Source organism: Phaenicophaeus curvirostris, chromosome 1 (genome assembly GCF_032191515.1).
Source record: "Phaenicophaeus curvirostris isolate KB17595 chromosome 1, BPBGC_Pcur_1.0, whole genome shotgun sequence".
Taxonomy (NCBI): Eukaryota; Metazoa; Chordata; class Aves; order Cuculiformes; family Cuculidae; genus Phaenicophaeus; species Phaenicophaeus curvirostris.
In genome coordinates this window covers 2355788-2372262 of record NC_091392.1, presented here as the reverse complement: position 1 = coordinate 2372262, position 16475 = coordinate 2355788, and the positions used below count along the sequence as shown (strand labels likewise).

At 50.0% G+C, this 16475-nt stretch overlaps 1 protein-coding gene across 1 annotated transcript in view; it reads right to left on the bottom strand.

Annotated features, from left to right (window-relative positions):
* The window catches only part of PLXNA4 (plexin A4), a 488098-nt gene extending 475621 nt beyond the window's left edge, over positions 1-12477 (bottom strand). Inside the window, exon 1 of the mRNA XM_069860812.1 lies at positions 12390-12477. The gene's annotated coding sequence lies outside the window, so the exon portion shown is untranslated. The remainder of the gene's footprint in view (positions 1-12389) is intronic.
* Positions 12478-16475: the final 3998 nt, after the last annotated feature.

Genomic DNA, 16475 nt, shown 5'->3' with positions numbered 1-16475 from the left:
CTGAGCTGAGGAAGGGATTCTTTTTTCCTGTGTTTAAGAATAGGCAGTTGCTGTAAAGCCTTCTGCCTCAGCCCAGCAACAAGGAGACCTTGGAAGAGTCTAATTATGGGTGGCAAAGCCAGGCACCCACTGGCAGAGAGCAGAGAAGAGACAGGCAAGCACAAAGCTGCACCTGGAGACCTTTTTGCTTATTATGAAATAAATCCATTACTGCTTCCTGCTTTACCAGGGAAGGAGGAACAAGACAGGGGAGAGGACAACCACTAAGGGAAACTGCCACATGGAAGGGGCCATATGTTTCTCTTCCAACTCACTTTTGCATGTCTAAGGCGCACAGCCTTTAAGCATCACACTGTAACTTTTTCATATACTAGTGCAGATATGGCAAAGCCTCAAATTATCCTACATACACACCTACCCAGAAGGAGGGGAGGCAGAGCAGGAAAGCAGCCTGCGTGGCCGCATGAGGCAGTTGCTGGGTTGGAAATGCCGCTCAACACAGTCTGTGCATGGACCGGTGAGAGCCATGGAGATGTCTGCATAAGCACAAGTGTGGGAATGACCAAGGACTGGGAAAGCAGATTGTCACGGAGGTGCAATCTGCTTGGGATCTCCTCCAGGATCATGGCACCTTGTGCTGCCCCACTTGAGTGCTCGTGGCCGAGCTCCAGCCAAGCCACTTGGAGGGACAAGAAGTGATGCACAGCCTTCATCCTCTACTTCTGACAGCCTCTCAGTGACCTCTTTGCAAGCAGCAGAGCCTGCATGAGACCTACAGCTCCTGAAAACTATTAGAGCAACCAAGTTCACAGGAAGCCACATTCCCAGATACAAAGGGTTTTCCAAGATTGCACCATTTATCCCCAGTTCTGCAGTGGAGCAAAACCTCAAACCTTTTCCTCGTTTCCTTCTCCTCCCTACAAGCTAGGAAAAAACTCTCCCCCCCACCCCAACTCCAGCATCTGATCAAGGGAGGAAAAAGGAGAGCAGGATTTGCCCTAAATCCCTCCTAAACCTTTCGTGTGCAGCTGAGCTGCTTTCCTTCCCTAGGAATCTCATCCTTGACCTTCAAGACCTTCCCTGAACTGTGGGAAAAATCAGCGTCAATCTGTAAAATGTGCAAAGCGAACAGATTAGCATTTTCTAACCATGTGCATTTTGCATTTGTGTGTAGAAATGCGAGTATAAATGTGTATGGTTTATGTATATGTATATGTATATTTATAAATATATATACATTTATAGATGCATGCATGTAGGTGTGTTTAAGAAAAAAGGGACCCCAACTTCAACTACAAATGAAGGAGAGCTGGGCACATGCAAGCAGTATGATGCAACCCAAATCTTCTCCTTATATTCTGGGACAATAAAGGCTTCTTCTCTGAACTGAATGCAAAAAAGGGCCCAAACAGCTGGGAAAAGGGTAAGAAACTGTTTTTCTCTGGCTGATGCATAACAGAGAGAGAGAGTGTGTGTGTGCGCGCGCATGTGTGTGAGCTGCAGATGAGTCAAAGTCTGAGGGCTGCCTTGTGTCAGCCGTTGACTGTGCCAATGACAGCAGTTCCCGACAGCCTTTAATAACACCACTTACCAACTACAGAGCACGGGGGCAGGCGAGGGGGGAGGCAAGCACTTCTCCCGCAGGCTGGTGCACAAGCCACCCCGCATCCTTGCCAAAACATATTCCAGGCACCCGCTGATGGCTCCGTAATTGCAGCCCATGCTGCGATGTGTTATCCTAAGAGGTAACAGAAAGCCCAGCTGGGAGAGTACATGGGAATGAAGAGGAGGTCCCATGGCCAAGAGGAGATGGAGACAAGCTGGGATCAGGCAGGGGTGGACCAGGTGGTGGCTTGTGGGGACTCAGCCCTACCACACTTCCCAGTGCAGCACAGGGTACCTCTATGGATTCATAGAATCATAGAATCATAGAATCACCAGGTTGGAAAAGACCCACTGGATCATCGAGTCCAACCATTCCTACCAAACACTAAACCATGTCCCTCAGCACCTCGTCCACCCGTGCCTTAAACCCCTCCAAGGAAGGTGACTCAACCACCTCCCTGGGCAGCCTGGGATTCACACTGCAAACACCCAGGTTTACACTTGGAAGCAACCAGGAGAAAAGGGGTTATCCCTGATTTCACGTAGAACAGGTAAAACAAAGAGAAATATGTACAGACAAGCAGGTTACGATGAGAAGCCACAAGCCCCGCTGCCCACTTGCACCATGGTTTCCCATTGTGAAGGTGGGAAATAAATCCCTATCAGGTCTCGTGGATGCTGGAAAGCTCAGACTTGTGAAGTTGCTAAAAATCCTCAGCTTAGTCCAGATTTGGAAAGCTTGGGAAGAGCTTCAGGCACATCATGTTCTGATTATTTACTTCTCCAAGCTAAGGAGAGACCTACTTCACACACCACCTCCTGGAGAGGTGTTAAAATCAGGCATGTAAAATAAGAAGGAAATGGAAATCGACTTGATGTCTCCTTCCCCTTCCTAATGGATAATACTTACCTAATTATGCCCGCTTGCCATTTCCTTTTCCTGCTTTCTTTCAGATATTGTGCAAAGCAAAATTTGTCCTAAAAGTTATTACCTTCATTCAGAGCATCCCTTTAAGCTGTTTGCCTTGCTGAAGCAGACAAGGGCAGCAACTCTGTTGTCCAGGAGATAAAAAAACCCCTCCTGAATGGCTCTCATAGGCATTGGTTCTAGCACCCAGCTCCTGCTGCACATAACTTGCCTATCTCCCTTCTCCATCTCCCCAGTCTGGGGGTCTGGTGCAGCTGCAAGGATGCCCCAAGCCTCCTGTCCTCCCTGGGCCAAAGCAAGAAGATCCTCATCTCTTGGAGCCACCACAGAGGCCCAGCAGGGATAAATGGAAGATGTTCCGAGTCTATGAGCCAAAATGACTCTTCTCTTGGCAGGGATTTGGAAAGAAATCTGAGACTCGATGGTCTCACCGCTAGTGGGATCCAAGGAGGCATCCTACACCAGTGTCAAGCCCATGCCATCCCTTGGATGATTTCTCTCCAAATGCATCAGCAGCCCAACCCAGTATCCAAGCAGCTGGCTGCAGCTCAGGATGGAGAAAAAGGAGTAACAGAAATGAAGCATGACCCCTCCAGGACCACATCAACATGAGTGACCCTACTAAAACACAGCAAGCTTTCGTTTCCACAGCCATTCCCAGTCCTTTAAGGAAGGTCCCAACTAGTGCGATTTTTCATTGCACCAGAAGTAGAGGAGGAGTTGGCATATACAGGACATGCAGGAGCATCTCCCACCCCAGTAGCATGCTCCTGACCATTAACACCCCTGAGATGGGCTGGACGTGACCTTAATGCTAACGACTGAACACTGCACTTGTGGAACAGTTTGCAGGGGTTTCTGGCAGAAAGGGCGAGCAATAAGCCCTCCAGACCCCCACCGTGGACCTGCCTCACCTGTCCCTCTACCTCCAACCTACACTTCCAAGGATGCTTCTCCTCTCACTCACCCTTCCCAGCACCGTTCTTGCACACACACACACCCCGGGTGTATTTTTCTCTTCTCTGCAGGGAGCACAGCTTCGAAGAAGAAGAACACAAAGCCCAAAGGGATTGACTTCAAGCAATGAAACAGGCTCTGCAAAGGAAGGTGTTTTATTCCTGCTCGAGGGAGTGCTTTAAAAAGCCTCCTTTTGTTTCCTCAAAGGCTGGAAAGGATGTTTCCCAGCCTCAGCCTGGCAGGTTGGGGAAGGTGGAGACCAGGAGGGATTCAGGGAACTTCAACAACCATGTTCTGCAAGCAACAGCAGAGATTTTCCCCTTCTTTAGTGCCTCCATACCCAGCATCCTACACTGGTCCAGCCATTCCTGCATCCCACCCCACAGGGGTGCATCCCCCAGGGGAGCATCTGCAGCGGCTGCACAGAGAGCCCAGCCCTGCACCTGCAGCAAGTGTGAGAGGAGGGGCTGAGCAATCCCCCTCCAGCTCCATCAACTAGCCCTGAAACTTCACCTCCAAGCTGTTAAGTCTGCATCAAAAAAAAACTATGTTGCTTTCTTTTATTTTTTTCTCTTTTTATTCTTTCTTTTCCTTTTTTTTTTTTTTTCCCAAATCCACCAGGGAGTTCTTTGGAGCTAGGATGGGGAAGAAGGAAGAAACGCACAGCTTATCGCTGCTGCAAGCAAAACTGAGCCCTCCACCTCCAGTTTACACTGTAACTGTCCCAGACAGAGAGGGAAAGCAGCCCTGTTCCTCCCAGTGCTTCCAGACATCTCATCATCCTCTCAGCCACCCACCTCCTGGCCCCCCCAAGCCACCCTTCTGCAGCAGCTGCAGCATCTTCAGGGCTGTCGGGGTGTGAAGGACACGGATAGAGGGAGGTTTCCTTGCAGAGCCACCTCTGCAGCACTGCCAGCTTCGCGGGGAAGCCATGAAGCTGGTGGCTGCAGGCAGGGCACCCAAGCATCTGGCTTTCCATCCCTGCTGTACCTCGCAGCTATGCATTCCCCAAACCGATGGATGCGTTCAGATTTCTGTATAAACGGGCTCCTTGCAGGACCCCCTGTGGCAACTCTCAGCCAGAGCATTGCTCAGCACCCAGACTACAGAATATACCTGCTCCTAGTCATCACACCCATTTCTGGGAAGCAAGAGAAGCCCCCAAAATGTGCTTTGCCCCACCCACAGCAGCTGGAAAGTGAGAGTTAGCTCTATCCTTAGCACCATTTGCTCTCCTTGGCATCTTGCATGCTGCAAGGGTCCTTCCCTGCACAGCCTGGCTGGGTGCCCAGCTGCAGGGGGGTTCAGGCAGAGCAGGAGCCCGGGACAGGAGCACCAGAAGAGCTTCCCTGCCTCCCAGAGCAGAGGGACGGGTTTGCAGAGAGCTGGGGGGCTTCAGCAAACAACAAGGAACAGCACATGCGAAGAGATAAGAGAAGGTATTTACCAGGCAATCACTACAAGGTCCTGTGAATATAGTATTTGTGATGGATGAATAGACATATTATTAAAGAACTTAACGCAAACCCTTTGCACCAAATGGTGACATGCGATTACTAGTTTGGAAATAACTAAGCTCATTATAATGAAACGCTTCGCTCAAATCCCCCTCCAAAGGATGGATCTGACGAAGGAAGGAACCTGTGACGGGAACATACTGGGGGGATTTGTTTAACCAGATCAGCCTGCTGGGCCAGCACAGCACGGTTCCTTGCCTCCACCGTGGCTAAAGCCTGGACTGCCGGGAAGCGTAACCCATCAACCTGTGTGGACAGGGTGGGCAGCATCCTACACCCAGCATCAAGCTTCTTGGCATGACCCGACGTTTAAGAGATGAAAAGAAGCACCTTTCAATAATAAATAATAATGCTAACTATGTGTTTCTATAGCAACTCATCACCATAGCAGCTAAGCGCAGAGGGAAAACTCAGAGCTGATCCTGCCGTCTTCAGGGTGAGGAGGCAAATGCCCTCCTGAAGGTGGCTTTGGTGGTGACACAGCCAGGACCTGAACCAACAGCTCACCCTCCAGGCTGTCCCAGACCACTGTCCTCTCCCCAGGAGAGGTGGCTAGGGGAGGTGGCTGCACGCTCTGGAGAGGCAGAGCCTAGGGTTCAAGAGGTGATGGGGTTATGCAGCCTCAAAAGCACCAGACACTGAGGTCAATGCAATCCTCCAAATAGGTCCCAGGGCTCCAGGGTAGCTGGAAGGAAAGGGGTCTGTGGCAGGGGACACTGCCCCCACCTCTGGCCTGAAGGACGTCACGAAGGGGAGAGTGCAAAGGGTGAGATGCAACAAAAAAGAGGAGATCCCTAAAACTAGACACGCAGATACCATCCTCCCATCATACACCAGTTTCAGGGTAACAGCTTCAAAACTCCACATGCTTCTCTGCTATTAGCAAGAACCAGAAATGCGTACAAAACCCCTGACAAATAAAAGCAATTTCCCCAAACAACTCAGAAACTCACTTCTCTTGAGATAACAAGTCAAGCAAACGTGTCCATCCTAATTAGAGTATGGAGTTGCAGGGCGGAGGGAAGGAAGAGGGGGTGGAAGTGTGCCTTGAATTGCTCACTAAACAAAAATCCAAGCAAAAGTTTTTGATTAGCTCCACAACTGGCATGGCTGCATTCCCTGCTCACCTCCTTTTCCCAACAGGGCCATGGTGACAGAGCCGTTTCCCCTAGTGTAGAACATTCACCTGCCCCTCACCATCTCTGAAAGCTTTTTCCCAGTCAGCTGAAGGTGGTGACACTGCCCAGGGATGAGACAGTGGCTCTTAGTGGCTATTAACCATGTACGTGATGCTATTCCTCAAGCTAGTGAGTGAGTTCCCTCACTTAGAAAAAGTGAGTCATTTATAAAGGTTGTTTGAGCAAAACAACTATTAGATGATGGTTAAAGGGACAGTCACTTCTACAAGACCACCCCCATTTGACAGATGAGGAGACAAGAAGCCAAGAGACTTGCTCAGGGCCATAGGGCAGCTCTCTGGCAAATCAAAGTCTCCCTTTGGCAGCCCAGAATGAGTTTCCCTAAAGTAAAATAAAGCTGCGTTGCACACTGAGCACTTGCCATCCCATCAACAGGCAATTGTAACAGGATACACCTCCTTAGTCTCTAAGTGAGTTTTCTTTCCAGCACTACATTATAGACAAATCCCTGGTCACAAAAAAAATAAATAAAACCCTTTTCACAATCAAATATGTTCTAACCAAGTCAAACAGGGACACACGCACGTGCAGTGAATCTGAAAACCTTTTCCCAACTTCCCACCACCTTCCCTGCGGGCAGCAGGGGCGAGACGAAAAGGAAAGGAAAGAAAAAACATTTAATGGAAGAAATGAAGTGGCAATTTCCCAGTTCAGCTGGGGATCAATATGTGGGCTCCTCGTGGTTTCTGTTTCAAAGGGGTTGAGCTCTTGCCACCGAAGCTCAAACTGACACAACACCAGTGCTTGACTTATGAGTACTTCATCTCGGCAAGATATTTTTAATTTAAATCTTGCTGCAGTTGAGTACGAAGCTATTCGGGCTTTGATTTACTGCTAATTCGTCGCTCCGATTCCTATAACTCTAAACTCAAATCACCAAACAGTTTAATGCCGAGACACTCTGTAGACAGACTCTTCATGAATGAGCATCGGGGGGCTGCTGGTAGCAAGTGCACGTTCCTCACTTCAGAAGAAACAAGTATATAAATATTAACCATCTACATGCAGTCCACAAGTCCAGGATCACTTCACTATTTCAAAGGAAAACAATATCAGGATTAAAAAAACCCTCCACCACCTTTGCATTTCCTCCCCCATGTAGTGTTTTATGTTCAAGGAGAAATAACAAGCAGGTCAGGGTGGCTCATTTTGCAAATATTTACATGCATTTGGTTCAACATTGGCTGCAAGGGTTCACCAAGCATCAAGATTTATTCCTCCAGCCCTCACACGAGCTCAGAGGAAGGGGGAGTGTGTGAGTATATATCATGCAAATGCCTGTAATGGAAACCTATCCCATATTATCTGCATTAGATCCACACATTCGTTCTGTCAGAAGGACAAGGCAAATTCAACTGCCAGTCAGATCCCGTAAATTTATTGCCAGTGGCTTGGTGGGAAAGCCCTGACAGACTATGCATACGTAGATAATATAGCTGGAAGGAAACTCAGAGATCAGACATGAAAACCAAGAGAGATGGCAATGCAAGGTCTTCCTTCTGGGTCGTCAGTGCAAATCCAGCTACACTCAGTGGCAGTTTTTCTTTATTCCTATGTAAAAGAAGCCTGTGAACCTCAGCTTCTTGAAATACAGGTCTGGTATTTAAGACTGGAAAGTCTTCTCGGCAGCCAAGCCTGGATTAAAAGCAAGCCACAGACTCTGCAAATGACTTCGCTCTTTCTAGTGAAATTCCCCCTAAGTAAGGTCAAAGCTACTTGCTGATCGGCAGCATAGTAGGGATGGAGGTGTCAACCCAATCAGTGCTCTCCTTCAGCCCTGAGAACTTGGAGCCTTCTACAAACATTAGTATTCGAGTTAGAAACAGGTGGGAACATTCAACTACAGCAAAACTTCCTCCATGGGGACACTGCTCCAGGAATCACCTTTGAAGAACATGTGTCCCCAGCAAGGTTCCTGTCTGTAGGAGCACTGAGCTGCAGGGACTACAAGTGTCTCAAATGAAGTGAACGTTTGGTTTCTAAATACAGGAGTACCTGTTCGAAGTCTTCAGAGCCTCTCCAAGGGCTCACAGAGGGGTTTTGAGGTTTTTTTCCAAATGAAAGGATTGCAGGATGGATGCCACGTTTCATTGGCTCCCATTGCAGGGGATGCAGGGCAGAGACTTGGCATCTCTTACCTGGGTGGCTGCTTAGCACCTGACAAGGTGCAACCAAGCAAAGACCAGGCAAATTTAGTAGAGCACATGCACCAACAAAGAGCAAAGAAAACCAGACAGTTCCAGTAGGATGAGCCAAAGAGGAACGCCAGTTCCAGAAAATCACCACATCTATCAGTATCACAACACATCTCATTTTTTGCGATGATCTCTCCATTCCCAAAGAAGACTAAAAGTACTCAGTTTTAAAGAGATAGGAATCAAGGTTCATGGGAGCACAGCTGTATCCTGGCCAATGTGCTAATCCAAGACGATATTTTCTCATTTTAAAGCACTCATTTGTCATTTTAGCTGGAAAAAATTCAAGCTTCAAAGTGTCCTGTTCTGACCAAGCGCTGTTCTTGGCTGTTGAAGCACAGGCTCAAGGGCAGGGGAACACTCACCGTTCTCATCTCCAAGTACCACTCGGGATTCAGTTTGTATTTCATGGCAATGAGTAAAAATTCTCATTGTTAAATGCAGACTGAGCCCTTTGCCTCTCCGTGCCTCAGTTTCCCAGCCTGTACCACTGTTTTAAAATACTTCAGAGATCAAGTGATAAACATCTAAGGAGCCCCATGTATTTATTTCAGTATATTTTTCTGTTGTTGTTGTAGGCTCCTTGAGAGCTCAAACTTAAGGGATATAAAGCGTTTTTCGCCAGAAGGCAGTCATGCAGGGAAACACGCTCATCACTGATACCCTGCAGTATGTCAGTAGGTTGCCCAGACTCTCTGCACAGACGGGAAGTCTCATTGCCTTGGGCGCCTGGAGCCTCTGGTGTCCATTAGCTGAGTCTTCCAAGCAAGAAGGAAGAAGTAAGAAAGAGCTCTCTGAAGCCTTTTGTCAAACTGGTACGGACCAGAAAGGGCTTTTTATTTGAGCATCGAGCAGTTTGAGGGCTCTGCTATGGGAAACAGTCATTATCCTAATTGCACCCCTAGCTGGGGAGAGGGATTCATGGGCAAGAGATGAGACTTTTGAGTCCTAGCGCTGCGGTTGTAAAGGGTTGACTTGTGGTCTCAGTCTCAGCCACGCAGGACCTCACTTTAAGGGGATATTGTGAATAATAAATCAAGAAGAGCCAAGCAACCCCCAGGACAGCATGCGATTTTGCTAAAAAACACCTGTAGGCAATGCCAAGCCACAAACTCTGGCACCGCTAACTCCAAAACTCAAAAGCTTTAACACCCTCCTCACACAGGTTCCTACCACGGAGCACTTCATCGGTCTCAGCTTTTTACGGAGCTTTTCACAGTTCCCTTTCAAACAAGAAATTATTTGCTACACAGCATTAACCCTCAGCGTACACAAGCATCTTAATACCTTGCAAGGCTTTTCACCCTGGGGTTGGGAGCGCACAAATCAAACCCCAGCACTCCAGGAAGGAGGTAGGTTTTATTGCAAGCGTTCAACACTGAAGAAATGGGGAGACAGAGATAATGCAAAGCAGTGAAAGGAAAAAGGTAGAACACAAAAGGGGTTCCAGCATCCCTCCTCCCCTCCTCACCTGGTAAAAGTAGAGGAGTCAACACAAAACCAGCTCCAACAACCCGCTGCCCCCTGGGATCTGGCTGCCAAAGACGGTTTCTGCCTTTGCGGCAGCAGATCTCAGTCGCTCTCGTGCCTGTGGTGAGCCCTTCGCTTTGATACATCCACAGGCTGTCTAGCACTAGGCTCGCTGCGGGTGGAGAGAGGGATGCTGGCAGGTGAATGCATGAGGAAAGGCTCAAATATTTCCTCTCCCCATGGAGAAGTTTAGCGTCTCTCTTAGGATTTGCAGCAGCACTCGCCCTTCTGCTAGCCAGGTGCCAGCTTGCACACTGAACAGACTTAACACCAGCCTTCAGTGCCTACAAGGCAGTTCTGATCATCAAGCAAAAGCTTCCCAACAGCACTGTGATTGATCATCAGCTTGTATTTAAAAACACCCATCTTGGACATAAACAACACTTAGATCATGCAGCTGTCATTTATTTTGCATCTTATTGATATCACCAAGCGCCGCGCATTTAAGATGGGACAGAAAGGAAAAGCCTTCAACTGGTCCTTTCGCAAAGGAGACACCCCCACGGAGGATGGGTCTGGGCAGAGGAGGGGAGAAAATCCCAGGCTTTCGTGACTGGGGTGGGTTTGCACGTTTGAACCTGGCTGCACGCGAAATGCAGACACACATCTGTTGCACCGCTTGAAGCCCGGCTCTAGTGAAGGGTCCCACGCACAAACAAACACACACGCGTTTCCCAAGGCAATTAAACCACAAACAAACCCCTGCTCGCATCCCTGAGACCTTAAGACAGTGGCTTAACCAGGGGGAGGAATCACCTAATCTCACACTGGGAGGCACACGCTGTAATTAAAATCACAGAGACCGTGAAGGCAAAGCAACCCCATGCTCCACTAGCCCTACCCGCTCGCGGATTTAACCAGCTTCCATGAACAAGACCCGAGTGAAACAGAGGACAGATAAAGAAAATAAGTTAGCATGCTTCACGCCTTCCAAGATATTTGTGCAGGGCTGGTGCATGCTTAAGATAAGTCCCTAGGAGGCTGCGAGAGGTTGCATCGGCTGTAAAAATTCCCTGATATCATCATTGTTCCCCAGAATAAGAGCATCCTCCAGCAGTCCCACGGCTCCCGCTCCAAACCTCCCCTCTCTGAACCGCTCATGACCGGGGAAGCCTCAGATCCTTTCTGTTTTCCCCAAAGCCTTGCATCCTAGATATCGCATCCCGGTGGCGGAGGGAAGCCATGAAAAATCAGGTGCGTTTCCAGTGAGCTCTTTGGCACAGCTGCCCAGCAGCTGAGCTGGAAAGCAAAGTGGAGCAGACGCAGGGTGGAAGTTTTACGGGAGAGGAGCACGGCCACGCATTTTCCACCTGATCCCTTCCACGAAGGCAAGTCCTGAAGGTCGTACACCCAAATCCAACACGGTAAATGCTGTATCCCTTCCCAGTCCGGGGAGCAGATGGGGCCCCAGGAGGAGGGTTTCCTTTGGGCTGGGTATGTAGCAGGCACACGCAGCCACTACAAACCCAAAGAGCACTTAGCCCTGCTGGGGCTGAGCAAGCGGGTTTGTTTATCTGGGAGGAACTCATCTGCTGCCGGAGTATTATATTTCCACCAAAACCATGTGCGGCTCGGTGTTTAGATCACTTCTCCCTGTCTACATAATTTAAGGGCATATGTCTGATAAACGAAGAGCATCAATACGCAGGTTTCGGTGTCAGCACACACACATGCACGGAGGGAGGGAGGTTTTATCACTGCTGACTCTGCAGCCGGGATTTTGGGCAGTCAAAACTCTCCAGCACCTTGCAAGAAGGGAAATGATGGGGGGGTCCCCTGTTCTCTCCTAGGTGATCCCCCCCGAGGGTGGCACTTGTCCCCATCTCTGATCCTCCCCGGGAAAAAGGCTCAGCCTCCAGCCCCATCCAGCTGCAACCTTATCAGGAGCATGAAAAGTTTGCAAATGCCTCCAGCCCAACGCCCGGGGAAGGCTCTGGGGCACCGAGTAGGGGAAAATACCCCCCTCCCCCGCGAGGGAAGGAAAATCCGCAGCCAGGGATGGCTGGGGGTGCTTAGGGACAGGCTGCGACACTGGAGCCGCTACCTCCGGGGAGAAAAGTTGAGCCTTGTGCATGAAGGAAAAGCCACCGGGGACCCGGGGGGGCTTGGGGGACACACACACGACACTCCGGGCACCGCGTCCCCTTCGCTCTGGGGATGGAGATGAGTCAGGGATGCCGGGGGTCCCCACAGCATCCTCCGAGAGGGGCGGAGGGGCTGTGCCCGAGCACCCCCAGCTCAGCCCCGCTGCCCGCGGGGGTCCCTGCCCGCCAGCCCCGACCCCCTCCCCATCACCCAGGGGTGGGGAGAAGCTGCGGGGGGGTGGGGGAGCCTCCCAGCCCTCCCCCCGATTCCTCCCAGGTGTGGAGGGCAGGTACCGCTGCATCCCTCCCGAGGCATCCTCCGGAGCATCCTCCCGCCAGTCCCCGCTGCCCGGGCGGGGCGGGGGGCTCCTTACCTGGGAAGGTTCCTCGCTTGCTTTGGGTGGGTTTTGAGATATATATATATATATATATAATTTTTTTTCCTCCTCTCCTTTTCCCCCCACTTCAGTCTTCAGAGCAGGCGCCGCATTGACACTGCAGATGGTCTGTGTGTGTGTGTGTGTGTGTGTGTGTGCGCGCGTGTGTGTCTCTCTCCAATCCCAAATACTCCACGGAGGCGGAACACGGAGCCCCTCTCCCTGCACTGGGCAAACCGTGTCTGGCTCGCCCAGAGCGACGGGGGGGGAGGTAGGGAGGGGGGAGAAACGCAGCTCCAGTTTTCACTCCCCCCCCTCCCAAATCACCCCTTCCCTCCCTCCCCCAGCCCTTCCTCCCCCCCCCCCCCGCCTCTAAATCAGCAAGGCGGGGGGAGACCGGCAGCCGAGCTGGCAAGCGGGATGCAGGCGAGGGATGCTCTACGGGTCCATGCCCGGCTCTCGCACTGCGGCTGTCTCGCCAGCCCTTCCTCCCGAGCTTTCCTCTCCAATGGTGGCTGCGGAGCGGGCTTTGACACCCAAGCTCTTTTGCAAACACGGATACACACACCCCTCTTCCAAAAAAAAAAAAAATTAGAAAAAGCGGGAGCGGTGTGGAAGTGCGGTGGCAAAGCGAGAGATAGTAATAATAAAAATAATAATCATTAAAAATATAATAAAATCCCTTCCTGTTCTTCCTGTTCTGTTTTATCTCTTTTTTTTTTTTTTGGCTTTGGCTTTTTCAAAGCGAGTGGCCAGCTGCTCCTCCTTTCGCCAGCCCACCCACCTCTGGCAGAAGGCAGAGGGGCGCCGCTTGCCTCTAGAGTGGGACCCCCAAGTCGGTTTTCGCCGTCCCAAAGTTTGCAGGGGGTGGGGGACGGGGACAGGGATGCAGGGATGGAGCCGCCGCCGCCTCCGGGGCTGCGGCCGCTGCCGCTTCTCCCACGGCTGCAACTCCGGCTGCCTCGATTTCTCCTCCGGGCGCCTTCCCTCGCTCCTACTCACTACTGACACCTAGGATCTCTTGCCTGATTGGGCTAATTGGGAAATGTCGCTGCCCAAAAGGAAAAAAAAAAAAAAAAAAAGAAAAAAAATCAAAACACAAAACCTCAAGAAATCAAACGCATCTTGCTGGCTCTCTCCATCACCTCCCCAGAAAAGCCCTTCCCAGCATCGTGGGGTTGGTTGGCATCTGCCTCCTCTTCCCCTCTCCCTGCCGTTCTCCTCCCGCTAGGACAAAACGAGGAGGGGAGCCGATCAGAGTGGGCGTAGGGAGGCTCAGAGGAAGATCAATCTCTCAGCTTGGGTGAGCAGTAATCCTAGAGAGCGGCTGCAAGCTGCTCTGCTCTCCGGGTCTTCATTTAATTCCTGGCAGCCGCAGGAATAATAGTATTTTTTCGAAAGCTATTAGTGCTTACTGCCTGAGTTTCATGTCCAGCAGGCTGCTGGCCTGGCTGAATCACAGAATCATAGAATAACCACGTTGGAAGAGACCCACCGGATCATCGAGTCCAACAGTTCTCACTCTATAAGTTCGCTCCCACCATGCAGAGACCTGAACTCCTCTCTGCAGGTAATATCTGGGCTCTCCACAAGCTGAAAGCAGAGCAGGCAGCAGATGGTGGGAAGGAAAACGGTGCTCTCAGGGTGTTGGTAGCTCTTCGTAGCAACAGGGCTGCCTCCTTGCAGAGACGGGGGGAGCCCCGACGCCGTGAGAATGGGCACCGTGCAAAGGTCTGGGGAAGAGGGGAAGAGATGGGGAAGCAGCTGGGGAGATCTCCCCTACTTCCAGGACAGGGAAGGGAAATCCCTGAGGGTGATCCTGCTTCCCGATACCTCATACAAGAGGAAAGCATCCAGCAGGGATGCAGGAGGTGGCTGGTAAAGGGGGTCCCACTGCTCGCAGCCAGCAATATCAGAGGCAGGGATTGCCGCTCAGGAGGTAGGTTGTACAGCACCAAACACAGCAGGACTCCCCCTCCTCCCCACAGCCTTTACCATTCACAGAAAATCAGGCTTAACCCAAGCTTTGTATTTCTAATTATCTGCAAATTTATGCCACAATACATGGGGGCCAGGGGCTGTCTATTTGCATGCCCTAAGATATTTATTTTTAAACAATATCATGTTTTCCTTAAAACAAGTTTTATCTCCCTAGCGCGTGCCTGTGTGTGCGCGCGTGTTTTGCCTGAGCTCTGGTTTACATTTCCTGATGGATGGATGGGGATTCAGAGCCCTTTTTTTTTTTTTTTTTTAAGGTGGTGCATAAAATGTATTTATTATTCTTTATCTTCTGCCTCTTGCAAGGAGTCATTTGTTTTCATTCAGAGAAATGAATACTATGTGAAGCCTGAAGAGTAATAACACAGCAAAATGACAACGGAAGAGCGAGACAGAAATCTGAAAGATACAATGGCAGGTTAGTAACCTCTAAAGATCACTGCTGTTGTGAACAGTATGGTATTATTTAATGTCCAGTCTGGCTTGCAGCTCCATTTAATAAAACATATGAAAATCTCTGGCAAATTTGGTCTTGCATTTAAAGCCGGGCTGTTCTGCTATAAAGGGATAATCTGGATACACCAAGATTACTTCCCACTCTCTGGCAGGGGGGAAGAAATTAATACGAATTCTTTCTGCTTCTTAAGACAATGGCATGAGCCAACGTAGCCCTGCGCTGTTTGGGTTCATAAAGGAGCGAGTGACAAATGAGACTTTATTTATAGGCCTTTTCATGAACTAGGCAGTGGGGGCGGAAAAGGGTTAGGGCTGGAAAACCCAAATGACCTCCTCTGACCTGTGAATAGCTGCAGTAAAAGGGCCCAAGGACAAGGAGGGCTTAGGCTCACCCAGTTGTCATCAAGTGGATATTTTGCCCCTGGCCACGTTGACAGCAGAGATCATGGGTCCCTCCAGAGAGACGTTGAGCACCCTCGCTGCTCCCAGGGGGGAATCCCACCTGGGACTCCGCACCAACAGCATCGAAGCTGCTCTTAGCATCATCTAGGGAGAGGCAAAATCATGCTGTCTGCATCCAAACAACCTCCTATACCTAATTTGCTTGCCAACCGCCAGCCCCAAAACACCCACTTTGATCCCCATGGCTTGTAAAGTCCTGGATCAACAGCATCACCACAGCCTGCAGTCCCTGCTGGTAAGAAAGACCGTGGCAAACAACACATGCATCCTTTCATTTCATATCTTGTTATCTAAGCTACACACAGGGATTACTTCCAACAACAGCCAAAGAACAGAAAACACTGATTTTTCTGAGTATGTACATCTGTAGGCTTTAAGACTCAGCTGTTCCCAGGGAGAAAGCAGGGGAGAAAGCAAGAAAGAAAGCAAGAAAGCAGGAAAGCAAGAAAGAAGGAAAGAAGGAAAGAGAGAAAGAGAAAAAGAGAGAGAGAAAGAGAGAGAGAAAGAGAGAAAGAGAGAAAGAGAGAAAGAGAAAGAGAAAGAAAGAGAGAAAGAGAGAAAAAGAGAAGGAAAGAGAGAAGGAAAGTGAGAAGGAGAGAGCGAGAAAGAGAGAGACAAAAGGGAAGGGAAGGGAAGGGAAGGGAAGGGAAGGGAAGGGAAGGGAAGGGAAGGGAAGGGAAGGGAAGGGAAGGGAAGGGAAGGGAAGGGAAGGGAAGGGAAGGGAAGGGAAGGGAAGGGAAGGGAAGGGAAGGGAAGGGAAGGGAAGGGAAGGGAAGGGAAGGGAAGGGAAGGGAAGGGAAGGGAAGGGAAGGGAAGGGAAGGGAAGGGAAGGGAAGGGAAGGGAAGGGAAGGGAAGGGAAGGGAAGGGAAGGGAAGGGAAGGGAAGGGAAGGGAAGGGAAGGGAAGGGAAGGGAAGGGAAGGGAAGGGAAGGGAAGGGAAGGGAAGGGAAGGGAAGGGAAGGGAAGGGAAGGGAAGGGAAGGGAAGGGAAGGGAAGGGAAGAAAAGAAAAGAAAAGAAAAGAAAAGAAAAGAAAAGAAAAGAAAAGAAAAGAAAAGAAAAGAAAAGAAAAGAAAAGAAAAGAAAAGAAAAGAAAAGAAAAGAAAAGAAAAGAAAAGAAAAGAAAAGAAAAGAAAAGAAAAGAAAAGAAAAGAGGTTACTGTAAGAAG